The 18,461-nt window shown below is 44.9% G+C and overlaps 1 protein-coding gene across 6 annotated transcripts in view; it reads left to right on the top strand.

Annotated features, from left to right (window-relative positions):
* The window catches only part of ASTN1 (astrotactin 1), a 303,122-nt gene that overhangs the window by 236,219 nt on the left and 48,442 nt on the right, over positions 1 to 18,461 (top strand). The gene's annotated exons all lie outside the window — the stretch shown is intronic.

Here is an 18,461-nt window from a genome sequence, read left to right as displayed (position 1 = left end):
CTCAGAAGCCAGCCTTTCATTCATCACGCACCTATTTGTCACACTACCGCTACATGGTGTGGCCACACCAATATTGAGGAGTATCTGTCTTTCAATAAGTCTGACTGAAACCTGTGAAAAATAAACTCCCACTTATTGTTCAGGATTAGCGTATCCTAATTTTTTTTTTTTTAATTTTTTTTTTCAACGTTTTTTATTTATTTTTGGGACAGAGAGAGACAGAGCATGAACGGGGGAGGGGCAGAGAGAGAGAGGGAGACACAGAATCGGAAACAGGCTCCAGGCTCCGAGCCGTCAGCCCAGAGCCTGACGCGGGGCTCGAACTCACGGACCGCGAGATCGTGACCTGGCTGAAGTCGGACGCTTAACCGACTGCGCCACCCAGGCGCCCCTAATTTTTTTTTTTTTTACAGAGCAAATAAGGACTACCAGATGTTGAGTGAGTAGTTTACATATCTCTTCTCTTCTTCCTCAGCTTCTTTTTTGACTCTTCAGATTATTATTATTTGCTTTCAATCCCTGTCACCCTACAGAAATAGTGGAGAAGGAAATCAAGGGCTTCTCAGTCAGAAGTTTACTTTTCCATTCGGTGACCGTTGTATCTATGTCAGCTGAAGAATTTGTCCCTCTTGACCAGGTCTGTCATCTTGAAAATTCTCTCTTCCGTTCAAGTCCCTGATTCTGTTCCCTCTAGATTCTCTTCATAAATCTTTGGCCTTTGTTTCTCAGCCTTTCTCCCCTTCCTCCTCTGAAGAAATTATTTACATCTTGCTTGTTTTCCAGAATTTCATCTTTAATGTTCGTCTCTTCTTCCCCGTTGCTGGGTGATTCTCTTCTGTGTCTACCTTAGCCTACATCTCTGAGATTTTAAAACCTTGCCCTTGAGTGTTGAGCATTTCTACCTGGATATGCTCTAGGGACCTCAGTGGTCACCATCTCTTTTCTCTGTACCCACTAGTAGATTTGTGCACTGCAACGATGGGTCAAAATGCAAAGTGGGGAGTACGTCTAGATGCTCTCCTCCGTCCTCCACACTCACTCATTTACAAAGTTCTGTTCTTCTTACCACCCAAATACTTCTTCAACAGGTGTAGGTTCTCCTGTCCGTGTCTCGAAGCCGTATGAGCTTATGGTATCAGCTCTCATAAGAAAAACTGAAATCCGTCCTCACGTGTCTCCTTTTCTTCAGTTTCCTTCCACTCTAGTCCACTCAACATCATACTGTTATCTTCTTAAAATGCCACTTAATCATGAGACTCTTCAGCTTGAAGCTGTTCACTCACCCCTGGCTGCCTTCTCAACGTGAGCATGACCTCACTCCTGGTATTAGTTCCCTTGGGCTGCGATAACAAATCACAAACTAAGTGGCTTAAAACAACATAAATTTATTCCCTGACTATTCTGGGGGCCAGAGGTTCAAATACTGTGTCAATAGGCCAAACTAAAGGTATCAATAAGGTGGCTCCTTCCGGAGGCTCCAGGGGAGAATTCCTTCCTTGCCCCTTCCAGCTCCTCAAGACCACTGTATTCCCTGGTTTCTGGCCGTCTCCATCTTTAAGATGTGTCACTCCAATCTCTGAGTCACCTGGCTGTCTGCCAGGACTCCTACCTGCTTCTTCTTTCCTTTTTTTTTTTTTTTTTAATTTTTTATGTTTATTTTTTATTTTTGAGAAAGAGAGAGACAGAGCACAAGCAGGAGAGGGGCAGAGAGAGAGGGAGACATAGAATATGAAGCAGGCTCCAGGCTCTGAGCTGTCAGCACAGAGCCCGACGCGGGGCTCGAACCCACAAACCGTGAAATCATTGGCGCTCAACCGACTGAGCCACCCAGGCGCCCCCTGCTTCTTCTTTCTTGTAAGGACCCTTTGGATTACATTGGGCCCATGCAGATAATCCAGGATAATCTCCCTATCTCAAGAGTCTTAATTTAAGCATATCAGCAAAGTCCCTCTTGCCATTCACAGGTGACTGTCACAAGTTCCGGGGATCAGGCCCTGGGCATCTTTGGGAGCCCTTTCCAACCTGCTACATCTCTGGCCTCTGCAGCTGCTGTATCACTGACCATTCCATGCCCCAAGTATCCTCCACTCTGATGATAACAAGGCTGCTCGCTCTCAATCCCAAACCCTTGCATTTGCTTCCAGACAGTGAAAGGCTTTAGAAGCTCCCTCCCTGCCCCAGTCCAAGGCCCTAGATATGTTTCTGTCTCACTCAGAAATTTTTTCTTGGGTCCCTGTCTTGTCTCCTCTTGGGGCTCCCTGTTTTTCTCCTTTCCCAGGTGTCCGTTCAGTTGTCTAATTTCTGGAAGGATCTCCCTCTCTCCTTAGCCCCTTAGGATCAGCAAATGAGTCTTTCCGGCTCTGAATTCTGTTTCTTGCTTTTGTTTTTTAATTGCCCTCTCCAGTCTATAAATTGCCATTTGCAATTAAACGATACCCAGTCCCAGGCTCAGGCCCCAACTCTGGGTCCAGGGTCAGGGTTTGGAAGAGGGCTTGGAGCCTTTTCCACACGTCTGAGCCTGTGGGCATGTGCTGCCTGTCTCACCTTGTCCTCTGTTCCACCTCCATTCCACAGTCCCCTCCTTCCTGCTCTCCCAGCTGACGGAAGCTCACGTGCCACCCCTCCCACCACCCCTTCCCAGATCCTCTGGGTGGAGTTCTTTGCTGCCTCTTAAAGCCCCTTGTATCCTATCCTATCCCCCGGCAGCACTCTTCTCATTTCTCTGTGTGGCCATTTCCCTGTAGGACTGTCTCCCGCGATAATGGATGGCACAGCACTTACCCTGTTTCTCTCTCTCTCTTTCTCTTTTTTTTTTGGGGGGGGGGGGTTTAAAAAGATTATTTATTTAAAAAATCCAGAACGTATAAAACAGAATAAAGTGAAAAATAAATCTTCCTCCCACTCTTAGTTCCCAGTGTTCCAGTTCCACACCCCAGAGGCAGCCAGGCAACTGTTGCTAGTTTACTGTCTATCCATCCAGAGAGGTTCCATCCATAGCCATTTGCAAGTGAACAAAGCAAATCGCAGAAGAGTAGATATATTAGGGTCTCATCCGTTTTAAAAATTATACATATAAATATATGCCAATACACACTATATAAATATATATGTATAATCTTCTAATCTGTCACTAAATATATATATGTGTATACAGTATGTCTATGTATATATATACCTACATAGAGAGAAACATATGTATATAATCTCAAAATAGCTTTGTGTGTGTGTGTGTGTGTGTGTGTGTGTGTGTGTGTGTGTATACACACACATTATCTGTTTGCTCCAAGATTAGGGCTATGGGGTAGAGACTTTTATTTTTTGTACTAAAAAATTCTGTATTGCTTTTCCCACAATAAGCACGTGCCACTTTTTTTTTAATGTTTATTTATTTTTGAGAGAGACAGAGCATGGACAGGGAAAGGGCAGAGAGAGAGAGAGGGAGACCCAGAATCCGAAGCAGGCTCCAGGCTCTGAGCTGTCAGCACAGAGCTCGATACAGTGCTTGAACCCATGAGCCGAAGTCAGACGCTTCACTGACTGAGCCACCCAGGTGCCACAAGCATGTGCCACTTTTACAATAAAACTCTTTTAACACATGGGAAAAAATACATTCTGAAAAGTTTGTGTTACCGTGGAGTGGAGACTTACAAAGGTAACTTAAAAAACAAAACAAAACAAAGCGTACAATTGTATCTACAGAGAGCTGAACTTGGGATAGAAATCTGGGAGGAAGTGCAAAACAATGTCATCATTTCCTTTTGGTATTTGACTCTGCATCCCTGACGCAGTGCCTGGCATATAATTAGCATTCACTGTTTTTGAAGGAATGAATCCTTTACTTTGTTCATACTTCAAAAGAAACCAGTAAAGAGTTACAGATATGTAGATTCCGGAGAAATGACCAAAGGAAAAAAAAAGGAAAGAAGAAAAGAGAAGAAAAAGAAAACATCGAATCTTCTTCAAATAAGAACTTCCAAGGGCTTAATTTTCATCCTCCAACTGACACACCCAGTACATTTTCTTTCTTTCTTTCTTTCTTTCTTTCTTTCTTTCTTTCTTTCTTTCTTTCTCTTTTTTTTCTTTTTAATACTCCATTCAGGAGCGGATTTCCTCAGGGCTTTCTTCCTTTCCTTTTCCAATACCACTTCCATTGTTACTTAAGATCTGACCTTTGTCATTATCTTTTCTTGCCATTGCCTTTGGTGCATGCACATCAGTGGGGTTATCTGGGTTGACAGGTGGGAGTTAGGAAACTCTTCCTGTCTGCTGCACTTTCTAGTCCATAATCCACTGAATTTTTGTTGTTTATTTGTTTCTAGCCAGTTGCCTCCTCTCCGTGGGGAAAGCTAAGAAGAATTGCTTCTTCTTCTTCCATGATACGGAGCTGAGGGTTGTATTGGGGGTGGGGGTGTGGTGGAGAGTAAGGTGACTCTCTAGCTCCAAGTCTTAAGTCAGATTAGAGTCAAAGGAAGAAAAGTAAACCACCTGCATGGCATTGTGTTTTTACCACACAGGATGCCACGTTTTCCACTTCCCATCGATTTGTTTTTGGGTGGATAGAGCCCGAGACAGACTCAGCTGGTCCCTTTCCCCAGAATAATGAACAGATGTCTGCCATGGCTGAAGCAGAAACAATAGCTGGATCGGCCGCCAGCCTTCTGATCCTGGTCTGTGAGTGCTGGTCAGCAGAGACCCAGGGTGGGACACGTGACGCTGGTGCACTTTGCAGGCTAACGTACATAATCGTGGTAAATGGCATGAAAACCTGATTAAGTTCAGGACGCGACACAGAAATCCAACAAAGAGCAATAAAACACGTTTCTATAATGCTTTATGCTTTACAACCCTAGGTTGCAAGCCAGTTCCAAAGGCTCTTTTTCTGCACGTTTACAACGATGAAGTTAGCGCTCAAGTGGCAAGGCAATTATGGCATATAGCTATTTTCTTTAAATGATTAATTAATTCGTTCCTCAAACATTTGCTGAGGGCCTGCTCCACGCAAAGCCCTGTAGTGAGCAGAGAGGGGATTTAGGTTTAGAGGAGACAGCTGTTCTATGGCTTTCCCAGGCAGACGGCCTGGTGAAGGTGCTGCTGAAGCTGAGCCTGGTGGTGTCATAAACAGAGGCTTTGAAAAGGAGCTAAGCTTTCCTAAACATATGGGTGAGGTTTAATTTGAATCTTCAAGTCCCCTAGGCTCTGATGCAGAGTCCAGAGTAAACTGGATCTTTAGGCTGCAGAAAGACACCACTGTGAATAATATTACCAAATAGCATGTTATATAACTTTTCTCATTTAATCCCTAGGTCTTACCCTCCCCATTTTATAGATAAGGAAACCAAGTCTCCGAAAGCTTAAATAAATAACTTGCATGCAGTCACATAGCTAGTAAGTGGCAGAGTCAGGACACCTTCACCTCCTGACACAGACTGTGGGCAGCTGCATGCCATGTTGCCTGCCAATGGTACAAGAAGAGATTAAGGTGGGAAGTGTAGTGGACAAGATGGAGGTGGGGCCAGGACGTCACTGAAGCCAGGTCACTGGTCTAAGATGAGCGCGACGAGGCCAGATGTCAACCCTCGTTAGACTGCATAGTGGATCCGCTGCCTTTCACCTTGAGTTTTCTGGAGTTTTTGATTGTTGTGGGTTCGGGGGGCCATGAGCAATGGCACAGTGGCCGCAGCAGTTTTTCGTTTTCCTATATGGCGGCGTTTCTCAAAATTTATTGCGCAATATGTATCACCTGGGATCTTGTTAAAATGGGAATTCTGATCCGGTAGGTCGGGGTGGGGCCTGATATTCTGCATGTCCTGACAACTCTCACTTGATGCCAATGCTGCCTGTCCAAGGACCCGTTTTGAAGAGCAAGGTGATAGACTTGTCTCAAAGACCCAACAAGGAATGGGCTCCCCCACTGTCCTTGTTCGTCCTGTCCGGTGCAGGGGCTTTAATGATGGAGCCATGGCACGGTGGCCTCCAGGGGCCTATCCTGGTGTCATCCCCACAGAGGAGTGTCACAGATAAGAGGACTCGACTGAATGGTTTTCACTTTGGTCCAGGACTTTTCTCTGATTAAGCCATTGATCGATAGGCTTGTGTGCCGAATTGAACAGTCCTAAGCCCTCAGGTGCTAAAAGGAATTGGAAACATGCCAGTAATCAGGACTAAAGGTGATAAGCTGATTTTTCTAAATTTTGTACTATAGGCAACACTGTTCTCATCTTAATATCTCAAGCGTTTTCTAGGTATTTTTAAATTTAGTATTTATGAGGCCCCGGTTTTTTTCTTCTAGAATCCACAAATGGTTGCAGAATTTCATAGTTTAACATTTCATAGTTTAACATTTAACATTTTCGTTAATGGGACAATTCTGGTAGTGATATCAAATTCCTTTCATATAATTATGGGCCTGACAATAGTGACATATTGTGCATACCTACAATTTAGTAGTTAATTATATAGTATTCTGGATTACTTTCTACTCCAAGCATGTAAGCTTTGCCCTCACAACTTGATTGATTGCTTCTTGGAAGAGGGCTTATTCATTCACTTAGTCAACACCTGATTTATCTAAACATTGGTCTAGGCACTGGGCATATAATGATGAATGACACAGAAAACTTTCCTGCTTTTGTGGAGCTTATATCCTACTGAAGAGAGACAGAGAGTGGCAGGTGACAAATAAATGAGAGCAATAATTCTAGATAGTGAGAGAGAGATATTATAAGGAAACTGAAACCAGGTGATGTGATAGAGATTGGCTGGAGGACTGGGGGCTGATGAAGATGGCGGCCACAGAAAGGCCTCAGTGATGATGATAAGGGCGTGAAGTTGAGCTGAGACCTGGAAAAGACAAGAAGGAGCTGGCCATGCAAAGACCTGGGACAGAACCATCCAGGCAGAAGAAATAGCAAATGCAAAGGCTTCATAATTCGTTTTTAAATTCTCATAGCTTCTAGCATAATGCTTCTAGGAGGGCATATGAAGTTACTTGGTAAATATCAGACTGATGATCAATATGACTGTGGAAAACAGAGGAGCCTGGGTTCTCTGATGGAATATGAAGAGAAGAAGCTCCACTTCGAGCCCAACTTGTTCTGTTTCCTAGATTCAGCAAGCTGAGATGGGACCGGTATGTTTAGCCCATCCTCCTTATTTTGAAATTTTAATTCCAGTATAGTTAACATACAGTGTTATATTAGCCCATCCCGTGTTATCCAGCATGTAGATCAGTGCTCATGTGGGCTGGCTGTGGTAGTATAGACCAAGAGAAATAAGCATAAGGCACAATACATATATCTACCAGTATTTTGATTTCGATCTTAAGTTATGCGCTCCATTCCACAACTAATAGTTTAATCTCTGAAAAAAAATGTCAGAAATAAATGTACAAGATAGATGATGATGCAAAGGGATATTCCACATCAAATGTGAAAATCTATGCTTGACCTCACTTGGGGTTTTCATGTCTTTGGGGATGAGTGCCTGTTTCTTAAGTAGTAATAGGTCTCTATCGCCCATCCGACTCTAAGGCAGCGTGTTGAGGGAAAAAGCACTGGGTAGGGAGTGAAGACCTACATTCTTGGTCTCAGCTGAACCATTAGCCAGCCTTGGCCTTGGGTAAATTACTTAACCCTCCTCAAAATAATCTTCTCACCTGTATAATAACTACCTTGAATCAGGTGATACTTCTTAGAATTTCTCCTACTTCTAAGGTTCTGTGACTCTGTATACTCAGCCAGTGTTTTCTACTTCTGATAACAGAATGGAACATTTAATTATGCCTGGCTCATGGCTAAATAGGTTAATGCAACTGCTGTTACAATAAAAGGAGTTTTAGTGTAGTTGCTTTTGTAGTAAGTTCTAAAGTCAGACCGATTTCAATCAAAATTTTTATTAGCTGGGGCGCCTGGGTGGCTCAGTCGGGTAAGCATCTGGCTTTGGCTCAGGTCATGGTCTCAAAGCTCATGGATTCGAGCCCTGTGTTGGGCTCTGTGCTGACAGTTCAGGGCCTGGAGAATGGAGCCTGCTTTACATTCTGTGTCTCCCTCTCTGTCTGCCCCTCCCCTGCTCTCTCTTGCTCTCTCTCTCTCAAAAATGAATAAACATTAAAATTTTTTTTTTAATTTTTATTAGCTGTGACTCTTGAGAAGTTTCTTTAGTGGCTGTGAGCCTCAGTTTCCATGTCTATAAAATAGGGCTATTAATACTTACGTTACAAGTGAGGATTGTGTAAAGATTGAACATAATAGTTATATATGCAGCACAATGTCTAGTATTCTGTAAGTGTTCAATTCAGTATAAGGCTTTTTATTATTACTATTATTAGAATTATTTTAATAAATTTGCAGCTCAGGTTTTTTTTTTTTTTTTTTGAACAAAATAGTAACTGATAAGAATTTCAAAGGGATATCAGTAAAACTTGCCCTGGGTAAATTCTGTGCTTCACAGAAACGCTGATGTATATTTTACAAGTCACCTACTCATCAGGCTCGTGGAACAGGGGGCCCAAACCTTCCTTCCAAACATCAGGATCAGCATCACATCCTTTGGCAACTATTTTCAGTTCCAGTTGTAGCACCCCCCTGCTGGGAAAAGATCAGGAAATAAGCACAACTCTTTTTTTGGTGGGAGTAAGGGGTGGGGGCTGTGAGAATGTGCTCTCCGTGGAAAAGGATCCCTGGGGAGCCCTTTTTGATAAGCAGCCTGGGTGTTTCTGCCTTTTAAGTGCAAAGGAGCTGCCAGGTACATTCCACAAAGGGAGAAAAATTCATGAATGTGTCCAGCTGTACCAGCCTTTCCTTTTACCTGTGATTCAAAGCCTCTGCCCTCTAGTTCCACTGCCTGCATACAGATGCAGACACTGATTCCTCTCGTGCCCCAGAGATGGGTCCCTGGCCTTATTTACAGCCAGAGTTCCAACGTAAGTGATGTTGGGGCTGAGAGAGAACTCGTTAGCAGTTCGGTGTTTTGTTAGACCCCTATCTTGGCCTGGTTTCCATTAACGGACGCTTTAGAGGAACATCTACGGATCTCTGGGTTCACCCCGCATGCCTACCCCATCTCCAGCAATGTGTAACGCCACGCACAGCACCTAGCATCCAGTCGGTCAGTATTGGTGGAATGAATATAGGAGTGAATGCCATACTTTTTCTCTTCCTCTTCCCTTTCCAAGGGAAATGACAGCAGAATGGCTAAGATAACATCTCCTTGAACACCTTGCCCCGAAGCCCCCGGCACTAGTCCACCCTTTCATTGTCCCTTCCCCCTATCTCCAGGTTTGATTGTTTTGAGTGTGGGGTGGGGTGGGGATAATGTCATGTCCTGGGGTTTGGCATTAGAAGAATAGGCTGGACATTAAAATCAGGTGATCAGCACAAGGTAGGACTAGGATTAAATACTAGAAAGTGGAGTCAATCCGTGTGTGGACCTTCAGTTTGTGATTTATTATCCCCAATTTCTGTCTACCAGTTAATGTTCTAGGAGCCAATAGCAGCCTTTCTTTTACCACGTTTCCTGACATTTCTTTTATAAAGCAAGTAGGAAAGTTTTCTTGGGAAAAGGGCGGGATAGGTATTAGGTGCAACACACAGCTTGTATTTAAAATGAAACACAAGACGTAAAACCATTTTGACCTAAACCAACAAATCAACAAGCCGTGTCCATCGGAGCTTCTCTGTGTGGCCACTAGCCATTTCTGGTTCGTTCCTAATCGCCATTCCTCTGTTGTTAGAGGATTCTTTCTGAATCTCACGGAACTCTTGGGAAGTTGGATCAATTAGTAGAAGGTATAAATTAAAGCGAAAATTAAAAAGTACATAAGAAAAACTGATGTCAAAGAAATCATCAAGAAAGGGATCAGGTAAGTAAGTAATTGCAAAAAAAGTGGGAGTAGTCGACATCACGTTGAAACCTGGCCCCGGCTGCCAGCTAGCTACACTACAAAACCTAGATGATTAATGCTGCATCAGTCAAAGGCTCCAGAATATATCATCTCTATCTCCATTACTGATGAGAGGAAGATAGTTCTCTGATCAGATCAACGTCCCTCTTTTAAAAATTCCCACATGCACTTTGACTTTCCTGCCGATATGTTGCCGTCAGCAGAGTCTGTGACATGTAGACCCCGGTTAGCAGCACTTTGAGGGAAGGCTGAGTTCCTTTGCAAGGTATGGATGTTTACACATTCATGCAGAAATGTGCATTGACTGTTTACTGTAGATCAGGCACAGTGGTAGGCATCAGTGGTTAATAAGAGAGGGCTCCTGACCCACCGTGGAATTCTAGATGCTGAAGGAAGGCCTATTTTCTCTGCCAGCCTTACCTTACCTCTTTCTCTTCCTGCAACTGGCTAGTCAGTATCTGTGGGACAGCATGCTTGAGCCCTCAGGGGGACCCACAGACGAGGCAAAGGAAGCCATCGCAAGGTCCAAAACACACTTTCCACCTTGGGAGTTTATCCTGTTCCTTGGAAGGTTTCTCAGGGGCAGGCTTATGCACATTCTGTCAACTTCCAAAGAGCCTGGGCTCATGGTGGCTGCCCACAGGAGGAATCTGGGACACACGGAAGGAGGGAAGCAAAGGGACCCGTGTGCAGAGCTTTACGTGCAAGACCCTTCACAACATCAAGCGTTTCTGGGGAGAGATGCTGCTGGGCTGGACTGGGCTGTGCCTGGGACATGTGGGATGCCCAGACCTTGCAGCTTTGGGAAGGCTGTCTGTTCTCTGAGGCAGAGAAGGGGTGGCGCCTGCCTACACAGGGTTCGTGCCTGCGTCACACCGGTCTTCCCCTAAAAACCAGTGTAATTAGACAGCGCGGCTAAATCATAACCACACGAGGCCCATAGACTTGATGACATCCGGCAAGGGACAGTGGCCAGTCCCTTAGTTGGAACTTGATGTCAGCAAAGAGCCCTCAGTTTAAGGCAATTGCAAAACCAAGCAGGTTCAAAAACATTTTTGGTTTTGATGATTAAAAAAAAAAAATGGTAACTAAGAAAGAAAAAGGCAAGTAGAAAGAAGCATTTCTTTCGCTCAGTTTCTTAGTAAATCTGCCAGGTAAAATATGTGCTTTGTAGGTGAAATGTGAGTGCCCGTGACAGGGAAAAACAACCTAATCGGGTAAACCAACAGCCTGGACTCCCTTGACACTTTTCTGTTTCCTTGGGGTTTTTCTTTAGTCAGGTTGATTCCACAGGGGCAGCTTATAAAGTCTCTCTTTGTGCGTGCCTTGGCTGCCCGTGCTGACTGCCAGGGCCCCTCCCGTCAATTTGTTACAAATCCAGTCGATTACTGTGGTAATTGGTTCTATATATATTGATGTGTTGGGGGCATTTATGGCTTTATGCATTTTTATTTGGTCTGCTTTGACTCCTCCCTTAGAGAGCAGGGACTCGGCCCACTTCTTTGTGACTCCCCGTAGATGTTGCCTTAGCTTCTGCTCACCGTGGGTTCATCTTCAGTATTGATCACAGTAATGTGGACGAGGATATCCGGAGACGCCAGCCTCCAAGCTTTACTGGTCCCTGCCTTCTTTTACAGGGCTGAATATAAAGAAGAGATGTTATCCCTTCAAACTTTGCACAGTCTCTCTCGTCAAGGGTCATTAATATGTTGGAAGCTGGGTACATCACGTATCCTGCATTCTTCGGGCAGGCAAAGGGCATTAATAATCTAGAGATAAAAGCAAATTGGGGGGGGTGCCTGGATGGCTCAGTCGTTTGAGCATCCAACTTCAGCTCAGACCATGATCTCGCGGTTCATGGGTTCAAGCCCTGCATCGGGCTCTGTGCTGACACTCAGAGCCTGGAGTCCGCTTCAGATTCTGTGTCTCCCTGGGAACATTGCCTGGTTCATCTAGAAAATCGTAAAATATTAAAACCACCAAGGCCCTGAGAAATCATTATAATGGTAACTTACAATTGTTAGTACTTCACATATACCATATTTCTCATCACGTTATGAAGGGATGAGGTAGGTTATATATTATGACCCTTTTTGGTGAAGGGTCTCTTGTGAGTTGTTCTCAGTCCCTCTGAATTGTGAAACCACGAAAGGCCCCTTGCAGACCAGAGTTGCATCCCTTGGGGTATCTGCAAGGTGAATGTGTTGTCCCAGATCGCCCCGCCCCGGGTGCTGAACACTGGAAGCCTTCCTCCCCCAGGGACATCTGCCTGCTGACATGTACCCTTGCAGTAGGACTCTGCCGCCCCCGACTGGCCGTCTAGCACCCCTAATTCCAGAGGGGAGGACCTGAGCCCCATGATGTGAAGACACTAGGCTGTGGTCACACAGAGAGTGGCAGAACCCAGGCTTGGTCACTCATTGTCCCAGTCTCAACAGAGCTATGGCATCTGCTTCTCCATGTGCTGAAGCCCAGGAGGGCTCTGGACGCCGGTTCCACTGTCCCGGTGTTTCTCTTTGAATTTTCGATCCGCCGTAATGCTGACCCAAGATGAGCGCCCCATCCCGTAAGGATGCCAGATCTGCCATGACATGATCTACTCCTAACAGTTTCCTTATGGCTGGGCATTATTCGCATACTAGCAAACAAGATAAAATCCTTGCTCAGCCCAGCTCTTAGCTGGCCGTCCCACCCCTGGAGAGAGGGTTCCAGTCTACAAGTTAGCAAACACTCAGCACCTGCTGCTAAAAGTGTACTGAGTGCCAGGCCCTAAGCCAAGGGTTGAAAGTATGCTGGTGAATAAGAGCCAGGCCCTGCCCTCAAGTCATTCATAAAATACGTGGGAAGGTGTCCAGCAAACCTGAAGTTGTAATACTGTGATAAGAGCTGTAAGAGACCTGAGAACAGAAAGCACCGAAGAGGGCCTCCCGCTCCAGACTGGGGCAGGACTGAGAAAACCCTGCTGAAGGAGATGTTGCCTGGATGGAGAACTGAGGGTGAGTGGATGTTAGCAGGCAAGCTCTGGGTCAAGGACATTCTCAGTAGGAACAAAGCAAGGCACAGGAGACCCGGGGCCGGGGCGGGGGGCGGGGGGATGGAATTCAGGGGAAATGAGGCTAGAGAGAGGCCAAGGGACTGGTGTAAAGGGCCTGCTGGCCATCCCAGTTGCCTTAGTTTTACCTTAAAGGCATTTGAGAGTTATTGAAGGATTTCAGCAGAGAAAAGGTATGTTCCCAGGATGCTTTAGAAGCACACACCCGTTAACATCTTGGAGGATAAGTGAGAGATATAAAGCCTATAGATAGGATGGCCATCAGGAAAATTTTGGAGTAGACCAGTCCGAAGTGTGGAGGGTCTGGACTAAGGGGAAGAACAAGCATATGGTGGATGTGACAGTAATTTGGGAAATGTCCCCCAGAAGTGACTCTAGGGATGAAGAGGGTAAGGAGGGGGTAAATGGATGGAAGTAGAAAGCCCTGGGGCCCTGCAGTGATTTCCCTCATCGTGCAACAGCAAGAATTTAAAGCTCTTTGGCTCAGGGCGCCTGGGTGGCTCAGTCAGTTAAGCATTCGACTCTTGGTTTCAGCTCAGGTCACAATCTCACAGTTTGTGGGTTCAAGCCCCACCTCAGGCTGCACACCGACAGTGCAGAGCCTGCTTGGCAGTTCTCTCCCACTCCCTCTTTCTCTGCCCCTGCCCTGCTCACTCTCTCTCTCTCCCTCGAAATAAATAAACTTAAAAAATTAAACTAAAAAAATAATAAATAAATAAAGCTCTTCGGCTCAGACATTATACCAGGCTGATACGGATTTTTGAGTAGCAGAATTTTTGCTTTTTGTGATAGTACAATTTGCTTCTCGATGCTGACAAGGCTGGGGATCCAGAGAGCGCAAACTCACCTTTCTGGAATGTTCATCCTAGCAAGATCTCACTTGTGGGGGGCTCCTGAACTGCAGTCACACCTTATGGAGATATACGGGAGGAATGGGGAACCTGCATTTTCACCTGTATTCTTATCTCACAAGCAGCCTGTGCTATGGCAGGACGCCAAGGAGAGGCACCTTGAACCCAGATCAGTCGTTTGGCCTAGCGCAGGGGGATCGAGGTTAGCGGTGACGTGTGTGGTCTCAGGTGTTCAGGTACAAGCGAGTCCATCCACCGTATTAAACATGACCGTAGTTTTTCCTGCGAAAGCAATCTGGGTGGAGATGAACCTCGGGTGTTGGTGAAGACAGAGAACGGGCAGGGCAAGGCGGGGAGATTCAGGCTCGTGAAGCCTACTGCCTCCCTGCAGTAGCTAGAGGTCATATTTCTGTAAATACTCTGATTCTTGCCATTCTGAGCATATGTCTCCTTGTTATCTTTTAATTGGTTTTTATTCTAAATTTAACACTAAACAGTTTGTGATGGTAGCGGCTGTGAGCACTGGTGTGGTGCATGTTAATTCCAAGGATATGTGATACGTCAGGCCTTATCTGTGCCCTCCCTCTCCTCCCCACGTCACACCAGCCTGCATGAAGGAGCTGCAGATTGCTCATCGTGCCCTTTCCTGCCCGTGTTGTCACGTTTATAGATGTCAGGTTGGGGGGAACAAAAGAAGAGTCATCTAAAATTGGAATGATACTGCCAGAAGCCCTGCGTAACGGCAGGTGAAAGCCAATAGATCGGAAGGTGATATCCTTAGGCCCATGATGTGGGAAATCCTGCATCCCAGGAAAGGCCTTCAGAAGTCGTTGACAACCACCCAGCAAAATGCAGTCATTGTGGGTGTTCTGGAGAAAGCCAGGGAAGTCTGACTTCGAAGATCTCGTGTATCTATGATGTGGAAGGAAACATGGTGCAGAGTGGAGAGGAAAAGGATTTGGCTGAGCAGTTTTAGAACAGGTGACTCACAGCCTCTGACCTCGGTGTCCTCATCTGCAAAATGGGATAAGGAGAATATGGCAGAACATTGTGAGGACTAAGAGTCTTGAGGCTGTTAGAGCATCTAGCCCATAGTAGGTCCTCAAGAATGTTCACTGTTAAGCTGTTTTCCAGTAGCACACCCGTCCAACAAGAGATTCTGCAAGAAATGAATTCCACGTTCGCATTATTTTCTAACAACGTTGGATGCGGTATTTCTTTTTTGGAGATTTGTAAAACATATTAGGATTCTAAAGGCTTTCTGAAGATATAAAAAAAAGCCCAAAACCCTGCTTAACTTTCACTTCGGTTGTTCGTTCACATTAAAGCTCGAACATCTTTTTATTTGTCACTCTATTTGTTACTTGTAATAATGTTATTAGCAGATCTGAAAAACAAAAGTTCTATGAAGTCTACTTAGAAAAAAAGCTTTTGTTACAGACCTTCTGATAAGGTGAAAGCTTTAACCTCCTCTATCCAGATAGGGCGCCAAATCCTCGTATTTCTTCTGTAGTTCCCCCCACCTCGGTTTGCCCCTTGTTCTTACACGTGAGAGTCTCCCCAGTCTGACCGCAGACTGACAGGCCCGCCTTGTTACTACAGCCTCGTGGCTGATCGCTTTGGCTTCCAGTCTCCCATTTGTTCAAACATTCAGTCATTCAAAGTCGGTCTACGTTTCACTACCCACTCCATCTTCCTCACCCACTTCTGTGCCCCATGCCACTTACCGCCAAGCTCTGGCACAGGCTTGTCCCTAGCTGTTGCCCCAAGCCTAAAAGTCCCAGTGTGGTTTTCCAGGGGCCCATTCAGTGTGGCCCTACCCCATCTTGTGTCACCTTATCTATGTAAAACGTCTGTGGCATAGACTTAACACTCTTTAAAGACCTCCTTGGCCACCTTCGCCTCTGTTTTTTGACCTGATCATCCACATTGTCCCTGACAACCTCATCAGCCCCTGTCCATTCTTAGAATGTGGCCTTCCAGGAAGCCTTCTGAGACTTCTCTGCCCCTCCAGACTCCAGTAACGCTGACAATCTTAACCATACTATGCGGGATTGATTGTGCACCCTAGGATCAGGCCCAGGTGCACGTTGCACTTCCATTTAGACCTCTGTGACCTTGAGTAAAGTGACTTACCTCTCTGTTGCTCAGTTCTGTCATCCAGAAGGTAGGGACAGTTTCAGCATCAATCACTACGGTCCGTATGAAGAACTGACAGTGTTGAATCTGGCCTGGATGGTAAGAAATCCAGTCATTTGTGTTCTGGAAAATGGCTTACCACAAAGAACTACGCTTCCCTATGAGACTGTAAGAGTCATGGTTGTCCCCTTTATTTATGAGAAGGCCAGATACAGACCCTCAAATCCCCGTTCTTTTCTTTATAAAGGATTACCCAAACTGTCCCCACGGATCTATCAAAACAAAATGCTTGCTTATCAAACTTTATTATACCCCTGGCCTTTGGCCCACAGTCAACCTGACGGAACATACTGCCTCTTCGGAGAATGGGCTGGCCTCACACCTCTTCACCACACCTGTTTCTTTCTAGCTTTGTTAATTGCCTTCTGTAAAAGAAAAAAAAAAACCTCTTTTTGCCTAACTCTTGAGATGCTTGCAGACCTTACCAGAGCGTTCTCCCTATTGTAATAATCCCTTCTTCCTATTGCAATGGTATCCCCACTCCACCCGTGTACCACGCAATAATCCTTTTGGATAATACCCTCCTTACTAAGTCCGGATTTGCTGTTTCGTGGGCAGAGTATATACAAAGTGTTCGGTAGAGTGGCAAGATGTCTAAAGATCAGCTGTTGTTATTACTACTGTTACCACATGTTTGTTAGTCTTGCTATCTCAAATAGGTTGCACATTCCTGGAGGTCAGTATCTTATACTTGAGAACTCTCCGCAGTACATACCATGATGCTGGGCACATCACAGTTCTTTAACAGTTGCATATTTACCGACTGATGAAGCTGTCGGGATCATATCTGGAAGCCAGTGATCCACTGTGACCCACAGACGGTGTGAAGGGCATTCGGCTCTTTCAGAGAAGGAAGGTGATCAAGGAAGGATGGAGACCACCACCTGATATCCTAAGAGGTGATGGAAGGACATGGAAACTCCTGTTTTCCTTCCGTCTTCTCTAGCACATTAAATTGCTTTTAAACAAGAGACAGGAGGTCGCGCAAGAGAGAACTGCCGCTCAGAGTGGTGAGCAGAGAAGTTAGCAATGTGAAGAGAATGATGAATGTGAGCATGCCCGCTTCCTGCACGGGCTAGCAAGGTCCACGCGTGGGCTCTGGGCGGTCATGGGGGCAGCGGGCTCTAGAGGTTGGAACGAATGCTTGAAGGCTGTCCTTTTTCCTTCAGATATGGGAGAATATTACATTCTGGAAAGTAGAAGCTATCAAACACTATATCCACCCCCTGCATGACCTGTGAAAAGAGAGAACATGATGGTAACAGAGATCTAAGATGAGTTCACTGTGAGCAAGCCATGATGGCAAACCTCATACTCCTTGTAAAGAGTTTTTTTAGGTCTTTGAATGCCTCTGGCTAAAGAAAACCTATTAATTCCACCATTCCCCTGAGCTGCTTACCATTACTAGGAGGTAGGGTGGCCTAGTGGTTCAGAGCAGGGTTTTTGAAATCTATATGACCTAAGTCCTCTAAGCTTTACTTCGGATATCTAGAAAATGGAAATGATATAGCATCTACCTCACAGAACAGGTTAGGGTTCTATGAGAGCATGTGTTGTAAAGCATCGCGTGTATAGTGAGAACTCAGGAGATGAGGAGTCCGCAAACTATATGACCCACAGGCAAATCTGTGTTTGTATGGTCCACAAGCTAGGGATGATTTCTGCCTCCTTAAATATTTGAAAAATAAAGATAAAAGGGGAAATAACATGTTGCGATGTGTGTAAATTATATAAAATTTAAATTTCAGTATCCATAAATAACACTTTATTGGAACAGGGCAATGCCATTCACTTACATATAGTCTGTGGCTGCTTGTGCACTACAAAGGCATAATTGAATAGTTGCTTCAGAGACTGGTGAGCCACAAGGCCTAAAATATATACTCTCTGGCTCTTTACAGAGAAAGAGTTGCCAACTCCTACCATGAATGGTAGCTCTTGTTATTAAGGATGCTTTCATCCCTCAAGGCCTAGCCCAACAGCTCCCTCTCCTCAATGAAGCTTTCCTCAATGATTAGAATGGTCTAATCATCCTGATACTGTCTGGTCCTTATCTGATGATTTGGTTTAAAAAAAAAAAGGCACTGAAATTCCATATATCTGTCTTATCTCTTCTACAAGGTAATACAGCCTTTGAATGTAGGGATTACACATAATTCATTTTGGTATATTCAAAAGACTTGCACAGTACCTTGTAAATAGACATTCAATAACTTGGTATTTGCTCTATTAAATTGAATTGAGTTCCAGTTTGGGTCTTTTGACTTTTGCTTGATGTCAACCAACTTTTTGATGGAAAGAAAGTCCTAGGAGGGCTGAAAACAGAAGCACAAGAAGGATCTAAAAAGATTTGCTCTCAAAAAAAAATAAATACTGGTAACAACCTTGAGATGAGTACTTCCCACTATACACACAAAATTTCAGCCTTGGTTGCTTGTTGACAACATTCACTTTCTTC

Source organism: Neofelis nebulosa, chromosome 15 (assembly GCF_028018385.1).
Source record: "Neofelis nebulosa isolate mNeoNeb1 chromosome 15, mNeoNeb1.pri, whole genome shotgun sequence".
Lineage (NCBI taxonomy): Eukaryota > Metazoa > Chordata > Mammalia > Carnivora > Felidae > Neofelis > Neofelis nebulosa.
Note: the sequence above shows the minus strand (reverse complement) of the source record. Positions and strands in the feature narration are given on the sequence as shown.